Source organism: Cavia porcellus, unplaced genomic scaffold, assembly GCF_034190915.1.
Source record: "Cavia porcellus strain 051 isolate PalLab524CR breed Dunkin Hartley unplaced genomic scaffold, mCavPor4.1 scaffold_21, whole genome shotgun sequence".
Taxonomy (NCBI): domain Eukaryota; kingdom Metazoa; phylum Chordata; class Mammalia; order Rodentia; family Caviidae; genus Cavia; species Cavia porcellus.
Genome location: NW_026947504.1, coordinates 9885329 through 9903440, shown reverse-complemented (window position 1 = coordinate 9903440; position 18112 = coordinate 9885329). Strand labels below are relative to the sequence as shown.

The following is an 18112-nucleotide window of genomic DNA, read 5'->3' as shown; positions in this document are numbered from 1 at the left end:
TTTTCAGACCCCTGGAGATTATAAAACCACAATCATTCCCATCATTTCTCTCTCTGGCTGCTTTCAAGATTCATTATCTTTGTTTTTCTGCAATAGATTATGCTTTGCGTGGGTAGACTTTTCTTTGTATTTATTCTACTCAAAGCTCACTGGATTTCACAAATTATTAAATGCATGACTTTTACTAAATATGAGCACTTATTTCTTCAATTATGTTTTTCTAGGCCTCTCCTCTAGCCCAGGGACTCCACTTAAATATATGTTAGATTTTTTAAATATTGTTCACAGGTCTATGAAGTAAAGTTCATTTTGTAAAAAGTCTTCTTCCTTCCTACTTTTCATCTCAGATTATTGCTATCGATTCATCTTCAGCTGTGAGGACTCTCTTCTCAGTTACCTTCACTTTTCTGTTAGGCTCAGCCAGTGGGCTTTTCCAGATTCTGCACTTTTCATTTCCAGAATGTTCATCTGACTCTGGATAACTTCTCTTTCTCTGCTGAGATTCCCATTTATTCATTCATTGTGAGCATATTTTCTTTTATGTACTTGAACACAATTGTAATAGCTGCTCTACAGTCCTTGTCTCATAAATTCAAAATATGGATTTGAGGACTCTCTTCACAGTCATGTCATCCTCTTTCTTCATCTATCTATTAGTTTTGGATTATGTCCCAAAAAGTAAGAATGAAATGTTGAAGAGCTTTTGGATTCTAATATCTTGCAGATAATGTTTATTATTATCTGATTGTATTAGCAACTAGACTTGATTTGTTTTCTTTTTCTTTCTTTCTTTTTTTTTTTTTTTTTTTGTACCATGCATCAAACTCACAACCTTACCCTTACCAGGCAAGTGCTTGAGCCACTGAGCTAAATTCCTAGCTCTAACTTAATTTGTTTTCAACTCCCGATTTCTATCTTCCCTGCAGGAGTGGCAGCATACAGCTTTTGGGAGCTTTGTAACCTTCAGTCAGGGGCTTGGAGATCATCTCATGCACACATTATTGAGAGGTTACCATAATTGGAGGCAGAGTTATATTTAGAATTTTGAAGACCTCCATCCCCTCACTTTGTCCCATTTTTTAATGTATAGACACTCTATCAACTATGTTTCCTTTTGGTCACTCTTTAGCCCTTCCGGAAGTTCTTTCTTTTTCTCCTCAGGGTTTATGGTTGTTCTCTCTGTGAGAGTTGGTTTGAGAGGAGTTAGCTAGACAGTACTGGAAATGGTCCCTTAGAAGTGTGTGGTTTTTTTTTTTTTTTTAAATTTACCTTTTTTTTTTTTTTGGTACCAGGAATTGAACTCTCAACCTTTCACTTGCCAGGCCAGGTGCTGTACTGCTGAGCTATATCCACAACCCCATTAGAAGTGTTTAAATGAGGGAATCAAAGAATAAACTTACTTTTAAAGATATCATTTTGGCTCCCAAGTAGAGGAATGAATTTTATCAGGAATAATGGTGGAAGCAAGGGAACTAGTTAAGGGCTAGAGTGATGGCCCAGGAGAAAGGTAGCTATTGTGTGCACAAGGTCAGGAGCAAAAGAAATGGACCGAAGTGGGCAAATCCAAGTACGAAGGTAAAGTCAACAGAAGTTGTTAAAGAATTATTAAGTGCAGGAACTGAAAAAATGGGAAATTCCAGTTTAACCCCAGAACTCACAGTTTCAGTACTCAGGTGGATAAAGGTGCCTTTTAATGAGTCACAGAAGATTCAGAAAGGGGCAGGATATATTAAGACATATCAAGTGTGAGGTTCTCTTTAGATATTGAAGAAGCAATGTCAAGGATGTGGCCAGATGTAAACTCCAGAACTCTGGCATTCAAAGCAGAGGTTGGAGTTGAAGGCACAGATTTAGAATCCTTCAGTTACACAGGGTAAGAAACAAAATGAGATTTTAGAAGTTTGGGTGAGAAAAGGAAGATAAAGAAAGGTGATCTCAGGACAAGTTCTTGGTTTTGCCAAAATTTAAGCACTAAGCAAGGAGAAGTAGCTAACAAAAGAAAAAGCCAAGAGGTACCCAATAAAATAGGAAGGAAGGCCCTGGAGCAAGAGTGCTTCAAGAGATGGAAACCCACCCCAGTAGCCATAGCTCTGACGCCAGCTACTCTAGAGGCAGAGGCAGGAGGATGGCAAATTTGAGGCCAGCCTGTCTCAAAATAAAATTTCAAAATGGCTAGCAATGTGGCTCTGTGGCAGAGCAGTTGCCTGGGGTTCAGCCCCCATTCAAAAAAGAGGAGGAAGGAGAAAGATAAGAGGAAGAAAAGGAAGAACAGAAAAGGAAAGGGAAGAAGGAGAGCAGGGAGAAAAGTGGGCAGGAGGATAAGAAGAAACGATGTACTCAGTGTTGCTGTGAGTTTGAAAAAAATGAAGAGGAGACAACCTTCAGATTCGGCACTGTGAGCGTCAGAATCCCAAGTGGAGGGGTTTGAAGGGAAAACTAAAATCAGGGAGGGGAAGCAAGATGGTGACCAAGAAGAGGGTCTGTAAAGCTGTCCTGCAAAGGAGAAGAAAATGCGGCAGTGGTTGAGGGGGCATGTTGGCTGGGAAGGCTTCTGTTAATTCTGGAGTCACCAGCACATGTTCACACACTCACAGGAGACGTCCACTGTGTGTACTGTGTGAACAGAGCTGCATCTACCTGCCTCTCCTGGCTTCTCTCTTCTTATTCCACATGTCCCTAAAGAACGTAAAAGATTTATTTTGTTTCTGGTGGGGAGAGGATTACTGAGGACTGAACCCAGCCTATAATGAGCTACATCCCTAGGTCATTTTTAATGTTTTGTTTTGAGACAGGGTCCCCCCAAATTGCTAAATTGCCTATGATGAGCTCTAATTTGTAATTCTCCTGCCTCAGACTCCTAGAATCCTGGGATTATAGGTGTGTGCCATCATGCCTGGCATATTTCACTATTTTTAATACAGATAAAGATTGGTTAATTACATAGTTATCTAAGGGAACAAAATCCCACTGTTACCTGATTATCAACAGTCATTGATCTCAATGAGTCTCTGTTGAACACCCTTGGTCAAACTATGTATCGAAAGTCCCATGTAAACAAGAGTCAATCAATCCTTTTGACAATGGATTGCATGAGATTTTCCTATAGATCTGAGCATAGGGAACCTGAGCCAGGCTCAGAATCTGTGCTGTGGGTGTGAAGACAGCCCACACCTGTGAGGGCTTCCAGCCATGGGTGACGGCTAAACTACAGAAGCAGGTGTCTGTGCAGTGTCCCGGAGGTTAACAGTAAACAACTCTATTTTATCTGCAGCCAGGGAAGGGGGCTAGATGTTATCAACAGTGTTGGCAAACTCGTAGCAAAGTGCTTCCCAATAGAGACCCGGAGATAAGTCCCAGAGATGAGCACATGTAGGACAGGTGACCCTTTCTCCCAGATTTTCTCCTGATTTCCTAACCACTGTTCTTATGTGTCTGCATCAGTCACTCTTTGCCCTTCTGTCTTACTTATCTGAGCCAGCAATACTCAAAACAAAGACCAAAATGAGAAATTTTGTTTTCTTCTGAAACATATGAGAAGGCAGGACGATCTTCATAATGGTGACTGTCAGAGCTGGCGGCGTAGCTCAGTGAGGAACACTTGTGTGGCATATGTGAGGCCCTTGGTTCCATCCCCAGCACCACAAGAAAAAAAAAAAGAGGATGATGATGAGGACGAAGAAACAAAGATGCTCAGGTTTCCATCTAGTCAAAGGAAAAGCTTTGAGGCTGATCACATTTGGTTTCTAGAAAGTACACACAGAGGCGTTCATTCATAGGCCAGATTTCCCATTATTCTCATTTTGGGGTCTGGAATTTGCCTGAAGATAAAGCAACAAGAAGAATAGCTATTCCCTAATGATTTGCATATATTAAGTATGCTATCCCAGCAGCCAAAGCCATCATACGCTCAAAATAATAAAACACTTAAAGATGAAAACCAGAAAATAGTGCCTTTCTTCCAAGTTAAAAACAAAAAAAATTAATATTCTAGGTAAGCCTTCTGAGTTTCCACCTAGTTTTACCCAGGAAGCTATGCTCAAGGCCTTGCATTAAGTAAGGGTCCTTCTCTGGCCTCTTTAAAATTCTAAATGAGCAGACAAGCTTTTGTTACCACCAGCAACTCATCCATATTGCCCCCTCCACACTCACATATGCAAGTATGAGAAACTCAATCTTCCTGCTTTTACAACATGAAAGGCTGCCTGGCCCGGCGGTGCCGAGGAGTCTAGGGTATCCCAAGAAAGGGCTTAGATCACAGGCCACCTAGGCCTCCCCTGGGAGCTGCCTGCTGACAGCAGGCAGGGAAAACACCTCCAAGGCTGGGTGCTTATGTGTGAATTCTTGTTACTTTAATTGTCTTCTGAACTATAAAACTTCTTTCAGGTCTCCGACCAGCACGAACAACACAGATTCCGCACCAAATAGCAAAACTGCACAAAGGAGAGATAAAAGAATGAAACGTGCAAAGTGAGCAGGAAACAGGCACGTACTGTGGATTTCTAGATTCTCTGGACTCTCGGAAGTTCATTTTGATCGGGCTAGCAAATATTGGACTTCTTTGGGAGAATTTAACTGTTCACTAAAGTCACAGAGGAAAAGCTTGGGATTCTTCCCATTTTTATTAAATGAGTGGATAGGGATCGTTTTTAACACAAAAAGCTAAGAACGTGTATATGTAAATAAGAGAGCATGTAAAGTGAGTCCCCTTGAAGAGGTAAAGGGAGAGGACAAGACAATTGTATGTTCTGCTATGAAGGGCAGACCAGAGAGGGAAATTTCTCAGTGTGGTCCACAGGTCACTTGCATCAAACTACCTCATGATGTTTGTTACAACTATAGATTCCTAGTCTGGACTCTCCACTCCTAGAGTCTGATTTATTGATCTTGGATGTGTCATAGGAACCTACAGATTTTATTAGGTACCCTGGAGTTTGAGAATCTTAGCACGGAGTCTGGGAAGCACTGTTGTCAGATGATGAGTTTCTTAGTCTAGAAAACGTCATCTCTTTCATGTTTTTATTCAGATAGACCAAAGTTATTTCACAGCCCCTACAAAGGGTCCATAATAAAGGTTAAATTATTCAAAATGTGAGGCCAGGACGACTGGGCAGATATCTGTATGGAAAGATAAAAGCTCAATTCCTGCCCTTACCACACCTAAGATTCATTCTAGATGAATGAAAACTCTAATGTGAAAAATCATCAATCTGTACCTTCAGAAGAAAAAAAATGTTATAATGGAGAAGAAATTTTTTAACAAGTTCTAAGAAAACACAATGTATAAAGAAATGATTTGGGCCAGGGATTTAGCTCAGTGGCATAAGCCACTGCCTGGCAAGTGTGAGGTCTTGAATGTGATCCTCGGTCCCCTGTTCCAAAATGAATAAATAAATAATATGGTAACATGAAAAATTTTAAATTCTTTATGATAAATGACTTGAAATAAAAAGATACATAACTAAGTGGGAAAAGATATTTGGAACATATAGATCTGGTAGATTATTATTCATCAGAACTTTTATAGGTGACTAGGAAACAGACAACCTAATATAGAAATGGATAAGGGATATAAACTGACAACTCACTGGAAAAATAAAAAATCAAAATGTCCCATAACAAATGAAAAGTTTTTTGAGCTCACTATCAAATCTCATTGGCACATGCAAACATTTTTTAAAATTTAGATGTGATTGGGTATTTGTGCATGAGAGTGAAAAAATGACAGCTCTTCTATATCATTAATGACACTACTATTAATAAATTTACATAATTTAGGGAATGACTTCTTAATCTCTAACTTTAAAAAGCGCATATGTTATGACCCATCAGTTCTACTTCTAGATAATGAACAAAACTTTATATATCTGTACAAGGAAATGTGTCTAAGCATGTTTATTTTTACATTGCTTATAATGATAAAATAGTAGAGAACAGCAAAATATCTGTGAATAGGGTATTGAATAAACTGTGCTATACTCATATAGTAGACTGCTGGTAGCAATTACAGTGCATTAGCTACACAGGTGAACCACCAAAATCTCAAGTCAAAAGAAAAGCATGTTTCTGATGCACACATACAGGGTTGGAAATGTGGATCAGTAGTAGAACAATTTCCTAGTATGCGTAAGACTCTGGGTTTAATCCTCCTACTGTAATAAAAAAAAAAAAACCCTAACATACATAAAAAAATAGTACCACCAAAGAACGTCTTATCAATAGAAATAGCTTTATATGCGATTAGGTGAATAATCAAATGTAATAAGCACTATAAAGCATTTATACAAATGATCTGTGCATGGTTGCTCTTGGGGGAAGAGCAGAAGGACTTCATGTCTTAAAGACTAAAGAGCTGAGGTAAACCTTATAAAATGTTAACCTATTTATTAATTTCAGTTGTGAGTCAACAATATTCCTTGTACTACCTGTGCAGAGTAAAAACTATATTCAGTCAAAAGAAAAGCTAAGACGCAAAATAAGGCACAAAGATATTATCAGGTTAACGGAGTCCTGCGCCTTTCGTTAATGTTCCAGTGTGTGGGTTGGGTTGGTCCTTTGGGTGGCCTTGCGCTGGCCTGGCTCTGTTTTTTTTTTTTCTCTCTTTAGTTCTCACTAAAGATGGTAGCACATGCTGGGATAAGAAGAACTGGCTGGGACAGCCTCAGCCCTGTTCCGGTCTCTCCTTAGTGTCCGCTGATGCTTCATCCCAGTGAGAGCTGTTTCCCCAGAGTATAAAACCCAAGCCAGGCTGCTCTCTGGGGTCCCGTCACTGTAGTGAAAGAGGGACATACAATTTGGAATTTATTTGCCCTGGGCAGCCTTTCTGAACCTTGAGGGACAAGTTCGTAGCCATCCTAGGCTTCTGAGGGCTCTTAACGCTTGTACGTAACTTCCTGCTTCATGCAGCATACATTGTGTGTGTGTGGTAGTCAGTCTCACTAGGCCCAGATAAGTCAGCATTGGGTATTAGCGCTCAGCGAATCTGCTTCAGACTAATACACAGAAAGCAGCAGAGAACAGAAATAAGACTTCTAAAAAAGCCAAGTCCTACTGGATTTGGTTAAATAATATATAGGTATTTACTTGTGGACAGAAGACTGAGACACAACCACTCAGGTACAGCGATTTCTTACACCCAGTGTTTTAGCAGGTAGGAGACAATGTGTTTATGCTTTTTCTCACTAAATAGTCATGAAAATACCATCAAAGACAGAGACATAATAATACCTAATAGAGTGAAATACAAAGCATCAAGGCATCCTTTGGGACATGTTAAAAAAACACACTTGGTAAGGCCCTAAGATGTCTGAGGCTGAGATCCAAACAAGCCATATTCTGAAAGCCAGGGGGCTTAACCTTCCCTTGGGAACATCCTCAGCAAGATTTCCCAGAAGTCAAGTACTAGGGAACAGAGGTCAACATGAGCACCTCTTTTTTGTATCTGCTGGGAATCAAACCCATGGCTTTGTACATATAAGGCAAGAATTCTACCACTAAGCCACCTCCCCAACCAAGCGCCTCTTTGTAAACCGTCTTTGAAAGGCCACTGTCAACCCAACACCATGATTTCCAGTTCGATGGGGTGAGCAAGTGGCAGAAGGTATCTCTGTGAAGCAGTTTGCATTTAAAATCAGGTTCACTAGAGTGGAAACTCATTCCTTGAGGATTTTCAATCTTTCTTCTGGGCAACATGCGAGCAAGCCCACTCTTTTAGAAAGCAGTCATTCATTCAATAAATATGTATTGAGTACCATTGATAAGATAGGTCTTAATTTAGAACCAGAAATAACAGTGGGGAACACAAACAACTGCTTGCTATTTTCACGGAGCTTACATTCTATAGGGATGGAAATCAGTAATAAGAAGTGAAAAATCAATTAATCAGAAGGGTTCAAATGAAGGCAACTGCCTGGCAGCGATGAAGCAGAGTGCTGTAATCACAGTGATCAGTAAGAGTGGGACTCAATGTGACATAGTAGTGGCACAGGTCCATCTGAGAAATGACATTTCAGTGCAAATCGGAGGAGTCAGCACATGGGCATCTAGGGATGGAATTTCCCAAGCAGAGCTAAGAACCGTGTGAAAAGACCCCGGGGAGGAAACAAGCTTGCAGAACTGGAAGATCACAAAGTGCACGCATGTGGCCAGCAAGGCAAAGATGAGCTGGCGGCTGAGGTCCGAGAAGTCAGCAGGAACCAGGTCAGTCAGGGCCCTGACCATGGCAAAGGGCTGGTATAGTCCACGTATAATGGAAAGTCACTGGTGCGGCTGCAGGATGGGCAGCATCCCCAAGATGCTGTTCGCAGGAGGCTCCATCTCAGCCTGCCTCTGGTGCAAACCTTCAAAGGGCCACTTTATCTCTTTCTCAGCAGGCCCAAACCCTTCTGAGGCTCGTAATGCCCCAGGATGCAGCCCAAGCCCAGAGAGCAAAGGGAAGAAGGCTGTCTTGATGCCAAGGCTCCGGCTTTGGGCCTGTCCCCATGCAGCCAGGTGGAGGCAGCCTCCTCTCCGTGAGGGACACATGGAGTCCTGACATATTAAAGAGTTTCCCCTGGTCTGCAAATCCCCATTTCTTCGACTTTGGTCTTGTTTGAAACCTCACAATAAGCAGCAAAACTTTCTTTAGAAAAAGGAAGAAAAAAACTAGGTCAGGCCTCGTCTGCCTGGTAGTGCACGGAGTGCTGAGCAAACTCCAAAAGCAGCCGCTCCACTCGGAGGTCTCCATTGAGCAATCATGGTGATGTCAGATCTGAGGGCCTCCAAAGCAGTAGGATTTCTGAACCTGACCTCACCCGTGGTTTTCCTGGTAACTTTTTAAAACCATTACTTCCTGCCCTGTGCTTTATTTATCCCACATGTTTATTTTCTATACAATCTATTCCAAAACAGAGCTCCGTGTGGGTTTCCAGGTCACCGTGTCCCATGGGGCAAACTCAACAGATGTGGGATGAGCTGAAAGATAAAACCAGCCCTCACTGCCCTTGCTGAGCACAGGCTGCCACCCACTGCAGGCGTTCTCATTCTGGGCCAGCCAGGGAAAGCCAGCGCCTATCATTTGTGCAATCAATCTTCCTTCTCTGAAGGTCATGCTGTGGGCAGGGCAGGTCCTCCCAACCCCCATGCCCACAGTGTCCGTACTGACATGTTCAACATGAGAGTGAGGTCAAAGCAGCGTCCAGAGATTCCTGAGAAGCTTGCTTTAATTCCTTTTTTTTCTTCTGAGGGCACCAGCAATTTCCTCCCATTTAATTCATTCTCTGGGTCTCCTGGCATGGCCTACTGTTGTCATGGCAATGGGAACCAGCAATGCTACTGAGGTTAGTGTACCCTGTGGCCCACTGCCCATAGGCCTCCCGGGCTGGCCCAGGCAACCCTGCCTGCACCCGGCGAGCACGCTGCCCACACCCTTCCCCCAGCAGCCTGGCCACCACTGCAGGAGCAGGAGCCAACAGAAGCTTCAGACAAGATTGATGCCCCCTGTTCCTCTCCTAGATCCCAACAAATTAGAAAACCAAAAGCACTCCCTAGAAAACCAAACCCCAAACCTTTGAACTCTGCTATGCTAAAATTAAAATTGATCTTTCGTGCTTCTGAAACCACAAGCAGACATTTGGTTTTGACTGTGGGCTGTTTTCTTTGACCTCTTCCGGGCAGGAACTTATTCTTCAGTGTGGTATTAGGGCGCCTCAGTACTAGGAGCTGGCGTGCACAGTGGTGGTGGCAGCGGCGGCGGTAGCAGCAGCACAGACAGTGTGCATAAAAACACTAGTGTTAGTGAGTGTGACTAACACGAAAGGCTTCGTCTGTGCTCTTCATTCTTTATTACTGTTTATCACACATTACTCATTGTCATTGCATTCTCGCATCCAGAACACAGCACCTGGCACACAGTAGGTCATCGATACAGATTTGTTAAATTCATAAATGTTCTCTAAGCTCTTGCTGTGTGCTATACACCATAATAGTTTATAAACACTTAACCTTATTACAGCAGTATTATAAATTATATATACATAAAAAAGTAAATACCTCTTATCATGTGAAAGGTACTCTCCTAAGGATTTTACTCATATTAACACAACTGCCAATCCTGTAGTACCTTGAATGGTGGTCCCTAAAATGATAGATGCAAGCCCTCTCTTCTGCAAACTATAAATGGGAACTCTAAATAGAAAAAGGATCTTTGAGGATGTAATTAAGTTAATGATTTTAGGGTAAAATTAGATTAGTTGAGCACACCCTAAATCCAATGACAGGTGTATTTCTAGAAGAGGAAAAGGTTATGTGACGATCATGGCAGAGAATCCAAAGATGTTGCTATAGCCAGCAACTACCCAGAGCCACTAGAATTGACAGAGCAAAGGGAGAATTTTCCCCATTGGAGGGAAAGAAGCTCTCCAATATTGTGATTTTGGGTTTTTGCCCTTGAAGTTCTCATAGAAGAAAATTTTGTTTGAACACATTAATTTTTTTGTAGTAATGGGTCATGGTAGCCTTAGGAAACCAATGTAAATCCTAACTGGTTTCACAAAGGAACTAAGCACTGCACATGAAGTGACTCAACCAGCTTCACAAATAAGTGGTAGACGGAATCTGAACCCATGCTATTTGGCAAGACCTCTTTGCTCTTAATACTCATCCCTGGGGGAGGGAGAGGGAACAGAAGGAGGGAGGGAATAGGGAGGGAGGGAGGGAGAGGACATGCTGTACGTGTTGGGTGTTGACATACAGCTATAAACGAAAGAGATAACACAGCTTATAAAGCTTATGTGGGAAGTGATGTGATGGTGGGGGGGTGAATAATTTACCTAAGGTCATACAGTTGGCAGAGTTGGGATTTGAACTAGAACACATAATTCCATAATGCCCCCTACTTGCTGAAACAACATGGGAGCCGCTGGCTTAGGTAGACCTTGTGAACTCTTAACTAAAAGACAGTGAGGAAGCACAGTAGTCTGCAGCTGCTGTTCTCTTAGCTCCAAGCAAGGTCTCTTGTCAGGGAGCTTCACTCAGGCTGCCCTGTGATGGTAGAGAGATGTACTGGAGGGTCCATAGTAGCCAACTGGTCTACCAGGGGGCAGGGGTGGGGTGGGACGGGGCGGGGACCGGGGCGGGGACAGGGGCAGGGTGGGGCGGGGCGGGGGCAGGGGGCTTCCTTCTGCTTCTGCTGTTGTGGCCCCACATCTGGCAACAACCCAGGGGGCTGATGGACATCGATTTTGCCCCTCTAGACTGAAGGCAGGCTAAGACATTTGACCCAACCCTGCCAGCACCAGGGGCAGATCTGCTTCTAAATTTTCCACAGAATAATCTGAATTCCACCTGGAGAACAAAATGACTTATTAAGTGAAACCAGATGTCATCCTCCAGGTCCAAGGGCAAAAGCTCTGAATGGTACATCTGCACTTCCAATGAGCAGGGATGTTGTGTCCTGGGACTTCCGACACTTAAAGACAAACACATTGAAGAGGATGAAGGTGCCAGAAAGAGCTGGATGTGGTTTTAATTTTTTTCTTCCTTGGAGGAAAACAAAAAGAATGAATGAATATATATATATACTAGCTTAACTTGGATAAATGTGGTGTAATTTCCTTTTCTGAGTTTAATTTTAACTTGTTCAACTGCAAAAGCATAGAAAGTCACTCTCTAGTGAGGGGGATAAAAGAATGAAAAAGTGAAGATGAAAACAAGTAGAGAGAGACAAAAACAGGGAACTTATTCCATCCGAGGAAAGAGAGAAATAGGGGATGAAGTGGCGAGAGACAAAGTATAAGATAATCGGGAAATGCAAGGGAGAGACGTGAGTCAGGACAGGCAACCAGAGGAAACAGAGGCAGAAGAGACGGCTATGTTCTGCGTCACTCTCCAAATGCCTCTCCATCTGGGGCCCCGGCACCCTCCCCTTGGCCACTGCTCAGGGACTCTCTTATCAGTCTATTCAAGATGCAGGAGGCTATCAGTTTACAAGAAGAGAGGAAGCAGAGGAAGAGGAAAGAAAGCAGACAAATTACTAAATGAGGAAGCCAATTATCCAGCACACTGTACTTCAAGCTGTCAGCAGGCTGCGACTCCTCATGCACCTCTGGGCAAAGTGGGGCTCAGACCTGGAGGCTCTGCTGCCATCTGGCCTCTCCGATGAGACAATCTAGACAGACTTCCCCTAGCACGTTCGCATCAGATTGCCAGCATCCTGCCCGAGATCTTTCCAGCCCAGAGACCAGCACTACAGTATCACTGAATCACAAAAGCAGATGAGGTCTCCAAATAAAGCTGCCCAGGAACCACTTTGGTTTCCTATTTGGACAACTACAGAGTTTCTTTGGAGCCTTTGCTGACTTCTTTAACAGCATCAAGTGTAAAAAGCCAAGAGCAATAGATTTGCTTCAGTTGAGAAGCAGAGGAGGATAGAGAGGGAATAAAGATCTTTTATGGCTGCCAAAGACTAGAACATGAAAAGCAGCTCAGCACACAGTATCTTCATTTATGAAGAATCCTTCCACATAAAACCCTCACGAACACTGATGCAGAACAAAGTAAATACCACCTCATCTAGCCCCACGGGCTGGCAAGGGCCTGGCTGTACAACAGCAGCTCCAATAATTGGATGTGGGCCATTGATGGCAGAGAAAGGGCGGACAGGAAGATCAAAACGGGTGGAAAAGAATCCTGCTAGTCAGTGACACATTCCGCTTTGCAAGAAACACGAATCACAGAAAAGAGCTGGGGCGTAGGGTGAGTAGCAGCACCCCAGTTACACAACACCTCCAAACAAACACCAGCAGGGGAGACCTCTGAGAGGTTTAAAATGGATGACACACTATGTTTTCTTGTCCCTTGAACAAAGTAACGTGGTTGCCGATAATCCCAAGAAAAGGAAAATGCTGGGTCTGTGATGAGGTCAGCAGGGGGCTGAAGGATGCTGAGCAGGCAGTGATTCTACAACCCGAGGTCCCTCAAAGCAAAGCCGCTCAGCAGCATCCTGCACATCCTAGAAATGTTTCCACTTCTCCAGAGGGAGCAATGCTTGTCACTCTGGAAAACACTGACAGCATCCAGTATACCTGCCTTATTGCTCCACAGGTTAAAAATGATTGGCTACGGTGACCAAAATGATTGGTCTCAATAACAGTGCTTCTCAGGGTGGGACCTGGGGGCTACCTGCCTCAGTCAGCAGGAAAATGGTGACAGTGCAGATTACTACATCCAAGTTTCTTAGGCAAGGGGCTCCTCGGGATGTGCTTTTTCAAAGCAGCTCTGCTGGAGATTCTCACGCACCCAAAAGTTCAAAACTACTCTTCTACTGCATGCTGTGTATGGAATGTGCTTGTTTCCTTCCATCCATCCATTTAGATCTTGAGGTTCAATGCTAAAGGTGTGACTGCTGGGCCTAGTTGGCCACCCCCCACCCCCCCACAGTCAGGTTCTGGCAATTGTTTTTGCCTCTGTTTTCTCTCTGCAGCTGCAGGAACCTGACCTGACCTGTGGCCCTAAGACAGTGTTGTTTATTTCTGTTCATGTTACACCAAAATGTTCCACAACAAAGAAAATGCAGTGGCTCTGAATTACATTGATGCCAATATCTTTCTTCAGCCTGTAAATATGAAATATTGCACTGGATTTTGAACAGACACTGATAAACTTTCATCAGTGCCTCTCTGTACTGAGAGGCAATTTCCTTCTCATTCCCAAGGTTGCCTAGTTGGCTTCCATTTTTCTGTGACATCCTTCTAAGCCTCCGTTCAGCCTTCCTCCTGTTCTCCTTTAACTTTGTGTGAGTCCAAGATTTGCTGTCATTTCTGAGGTTCTTGGTTTCCATCTCTCTTTTCTGTAACAGTAGCCTCGATACAGTATGCTTGTTACCTTCAGTAACAGCACCACCTTCCTCTTGCATCTTCCCAATGATCATAACTTCCAAATAAGAATGAAACGAATTCCTTGCTAAAGGTCGCATGTACTTTAGCTCTACAAATAAAACAGGCAAAAGGAACTCCAAGAATCTGATGTTCACCCTAATGCATGCTTTTGAATACTGAGTTTTTTTCCTAGACAACCAGAGGGCCAGGAACAGCAGGTACCAGGGGAGGATCCGGAGATGGCAACAATCCTGTTTCTGCCCTGCAGCCCCCACTTAAACAGAATGGAAAGGACCAGAAGGAAATCCTGCCTGATAAATGTTACAGACCCTACTGCTCAGTAAGAAACAACTGCTTTCCTGCCACATGGGAAGTGCTGTGTGCCATCAGTCAAGTTGCACAGCAAGTTTGCCATGGGAAAAGAACCTCCTGTCCCTGCAGCCCAATGACATTATTTCTGACCATTTGAATTTGGGTAGAGCTACCTATTATACTGGTTTTCTTTTCCTTCTCTGCCTCCCTCCCTTTCCTCCATCCCTCCCTCTTTCCCCTCCTTCCTTTCAAGCTTTTCACATTTCTTTTCAAACTCTGTTTGACAGTTGTATTCAATGTGTGCCTGTTCTACCCTGCCTTTAGAAGGAGATGTTGGATCAAGAAAATTAAACAATGAGTAGCAGAAGCTTGAAAGCCCCAAGCATAACACAATAGTTTCCGTGGGTTTTCAGGTGCTTGAGCCAAGGCAAAAGATGAATACAGAGAAAAAGAGAGAGGAAACCACTCAACCTCAACACTGCTCACTGGGGGCCACATCAGGTTGGCTTGAAATCTCCTGGAAGATTATGTTGGCCCTGGGAGCCATCAGTATTGGGGCCAGAGTGGGGGAGGCTGCAAACATGCCTTTTTCAGGGAGACATTTTCTTTCTCTTCCTTTTTACCTTTCTTCCCTCCCTCCCTTTCTCCTTCTCCTTCTCCTAGAGATTGAACCCAAGGCCTTTACATTGAATCCAGCCTTTTTATTTTGAGGCAGAATCTTAAAAGTCATTAAGTTGCTCAGGCTGGCTTTGAACTTGTGATTTTCTTGCTTCAGCCTCCCAAACTGCTTAGGTTAAAGGTAGGCACCACCATACCTGGCTTTTCTGTTTTTGTCATTTATGTAAGAATATTCTCAGCAGCTGATAACAGAAGGAAACCCTCAAAGACCGAGTGCCTATATTTTTAGCAACACAGGCTAAATCAGAGACCTTACAGGCAGTGATTTCTGTGATCATCTTTAACTGCATCAACTGGTCATCTCTATGGACAGCAACCTTTCTGAATTCAGTGAGTGGCCAGTGGAGGGATTCATGAATCTTTCCTATTGAAACAAACCCAGGGAGCTCCCATAAAACTACAGTGTGCAGGTTCTTAGCAGGAATCAGGCTTGCAGCAGGGTCCAGCATGCATTCCTCAAGTTTATTAAGGGAATTCTGAGTTTTTAGAAAATAGTGCCTAGGCCTGGGGATTTAGCTCAGTAACATAAATGCCTGCCTGGCAAGCGCAAAAAAAAAAAAAAAAAAAGCCATTGTAGGTGTTGGTATGTAAGTTTCCTATAAGATAACTTAGCAGACATCAAAAGGAAGATGAAGTAGAGGCTTTCATCATTGTGCATATATAAGAAAACATCCCAGTACTTAAGAGGCTGAGACAGGAGGATGGCAAACTCAAGGCCAGTCTGAGCAACTTGACAAACAATGATGCAATCCAGATCCTTATTATCCTCATTTCTACTCTATGGCTGGCATCATGTGCTATGGATACTATTTCTTTTCTTTCTTTCTTTTTCTTTTTTTTTTTTTTTTTGTTTTTTGGTACCGGGGATTGAACTCACAATCGGCAGCTATGATACTATTTCAATGGTCCTCGCAGTACACTTGCAGGGCAGACTCTATCATTATCAGCACTTTACAGATGATAAGCCTGCTGCTAAACATCTTTAAATGATGCTCCACTTCATAGCTGGTATGTGATAGAGCTAGGCCTCAGAGTGATGTCTTTAACTCCAGAGGATGAGCAATTAATTGGCAAAGAGAAGAGGAGGTCTTAGCTCAATTTACTCAGGGTATCCTGAAGCACAACAGAAAAAACTTAGGAAGGTGTGAGTACTTGACCTTTGTAATGAGCTAAGGCAGATCTAGGAGAATGGAAATTTATACATATGTTTTTATATATATACATACATAGAGAGAGAGAGAGTTGGGGTTTCCATATACAAGGTAAAAAATTTATGAGTACATGGATTATGTATTAAATCCCAATGGTTTCTTTAGCAACAAAATGCCGGGAAGGCTTGTCTGTGAAGGCTCCTGTGGCTGGGGACGAATATGAAAGGCAAATAAACACATGAGAAGGTGCTATGCTGGAGAAACAGTTTGTGGGCACCCCCGGGGATCCTGGGCTGGAGGCTTGGTCCCCACTCCAGCAGTGCTGAGCTAGCAGAATCACCAGGCGGTGGAAGGAGGCCCTCGCCTGTCTGCTTGCCATGGACTGTTTCTCCTCTGCCGTGCTCCTCTGCTGAGCTTACCCTGTCAGCTATGGCCTGAAACCTCTGAGCCATGTATACCTTTCTTCCTTTAAAAAAGAAAAAGAACAAGAACAAGAGAAGGGGAAAAAAAAAAAAGAGGTGAGACAAGTGTAAGGTGACAGGGTTATGATGCCCTGGGTGCACAAGGGATTGATGTTATTCTCTTGGATTGAGTCAGTTCTGTAGAGAACACTTTGATATAAAGAAGTCACCCTGCAAGACTGGTCCTTCCTCTTTATGATGTGACATCAGTAGGGGGTCCTTGCCAGGATGTCAACATTGTGCCCTTGAACCTCAAGAACCACAAGCTAAATAAATTTCTTTACCAAGCACCCAGCTTCAAGGCATCTTATTATAGCAACATAGATGAGACTGAGACAGAAAGGGTAATAGCAAGTTTCCCCAGAACTCAAAGGTTTATTATAAGAAATTTAGTTGCCTAAGACACGTTTATCAAAAATGACTGCAGATGATAAAGTTGATAATAATGTGTCCTCTGCTATTGTCTTGGAGAGTGTGCAAATAGTATGACTAGAAATGATTGTAGAAGAGATTTTATTAATAGTAAAATAATAAAATCTGCATGTATACTAATATATTTTTCCATACTGGGGACTGAGCCCAGGACCTTCATACTGAGCAATGACCCTAACCCTTTAATTTTTTTTTAATTTTGAGACAAGTTTTTGCTAAGATGCCTATACTAGGTTCAAACTTGCAATGCTCCTGCCTCAGTTTTCCAAAGTGCTAGAATTACAAGCATGTTTTGGCTATAACTTTTGAATGATCAATTGAAAGGAAAACATTATCTTTGTCAATGACCTCTACCCTGTCCCTGGTAAGCACCAAGCTCACCAGATCAGAGTTTGCAGTCTGTCAGATATGGAAATGGTAAAAAATGGCCATGTGCCCATTTTGTTATGTATAGGAATAATAAATACTACAGAGTGCTTTAACATTATAAAGATATCAGTGATAGGATTATTAATTCAATATTCCTGATTTGCAGAGCCAAAGACTTGCAGAGTTATTATTAGGTAGCACAAGGCACCAAAGAGGTTAAAACAGTTTGCTAGACTACATGGAAAATGAGAATTCCTTAGGCTGACCAGAGATTACCCAAGAGATTGGCTCCTTCCAAATCCAAAAACACAACATGGTCTGCACTCAGTGTAGTAAGTTGGGTAGATCCCACTAGATCTGGCATAGAAAACGCATGCCATGTCACACAAAGGAGTTGCCTACCGCCAGGAGTGTTCCCACAAGGCATGCAGTGATGATGTACAAGTAGATTTGGGTTTGCAGGGTGATACATTATCTTGCTCTGTGCTACTACAACAAAACTCTACAGTCTAATTAATTCATAAACAATAGAAATCTATTTCTCACACATTTGGAGACAGAAGTTGCAGGCCAAGGTGCCAGCAGGTTTTGTGTCTGGTAAGGGCTACTCTCTGCTTCAAAGGTAGTACCTTCTTATTGCATCCTATAGAGCAAATTGTGCCTTTATTCGGCAGAAAGGATGTAGAGGGTGAACTCACTCCTTTGGGCCCTTTTATTAGGCACTAATCCTTTCATGAGGCCAGAGCCCTCAGGGCCTAATCATCTCTTAACAGCACTTCCTGTTACACTATTGCACTGGGGATTAAGTTTCAACATATGAATTTTGAGGAACACATTCAGACCAGAAAACACACACACG

The 18112-nt window shown here is 42.8% G+C and overlaps 1 long non-coding RNA gene across 15 annotated transcripts in view; it reads right to left on the bottom strand.

Annotated features, from left to right (window-relative positions):
* LOC101787993 (uncharacterized) overlaps positions 1 to 18112 on the bottom strand; it is a 260957-nt gene that overhangs the window by 73573 nt on the left and 169272 nt on the right. The gene's annotated exons all lie outside the window — the stretch shown is intronic.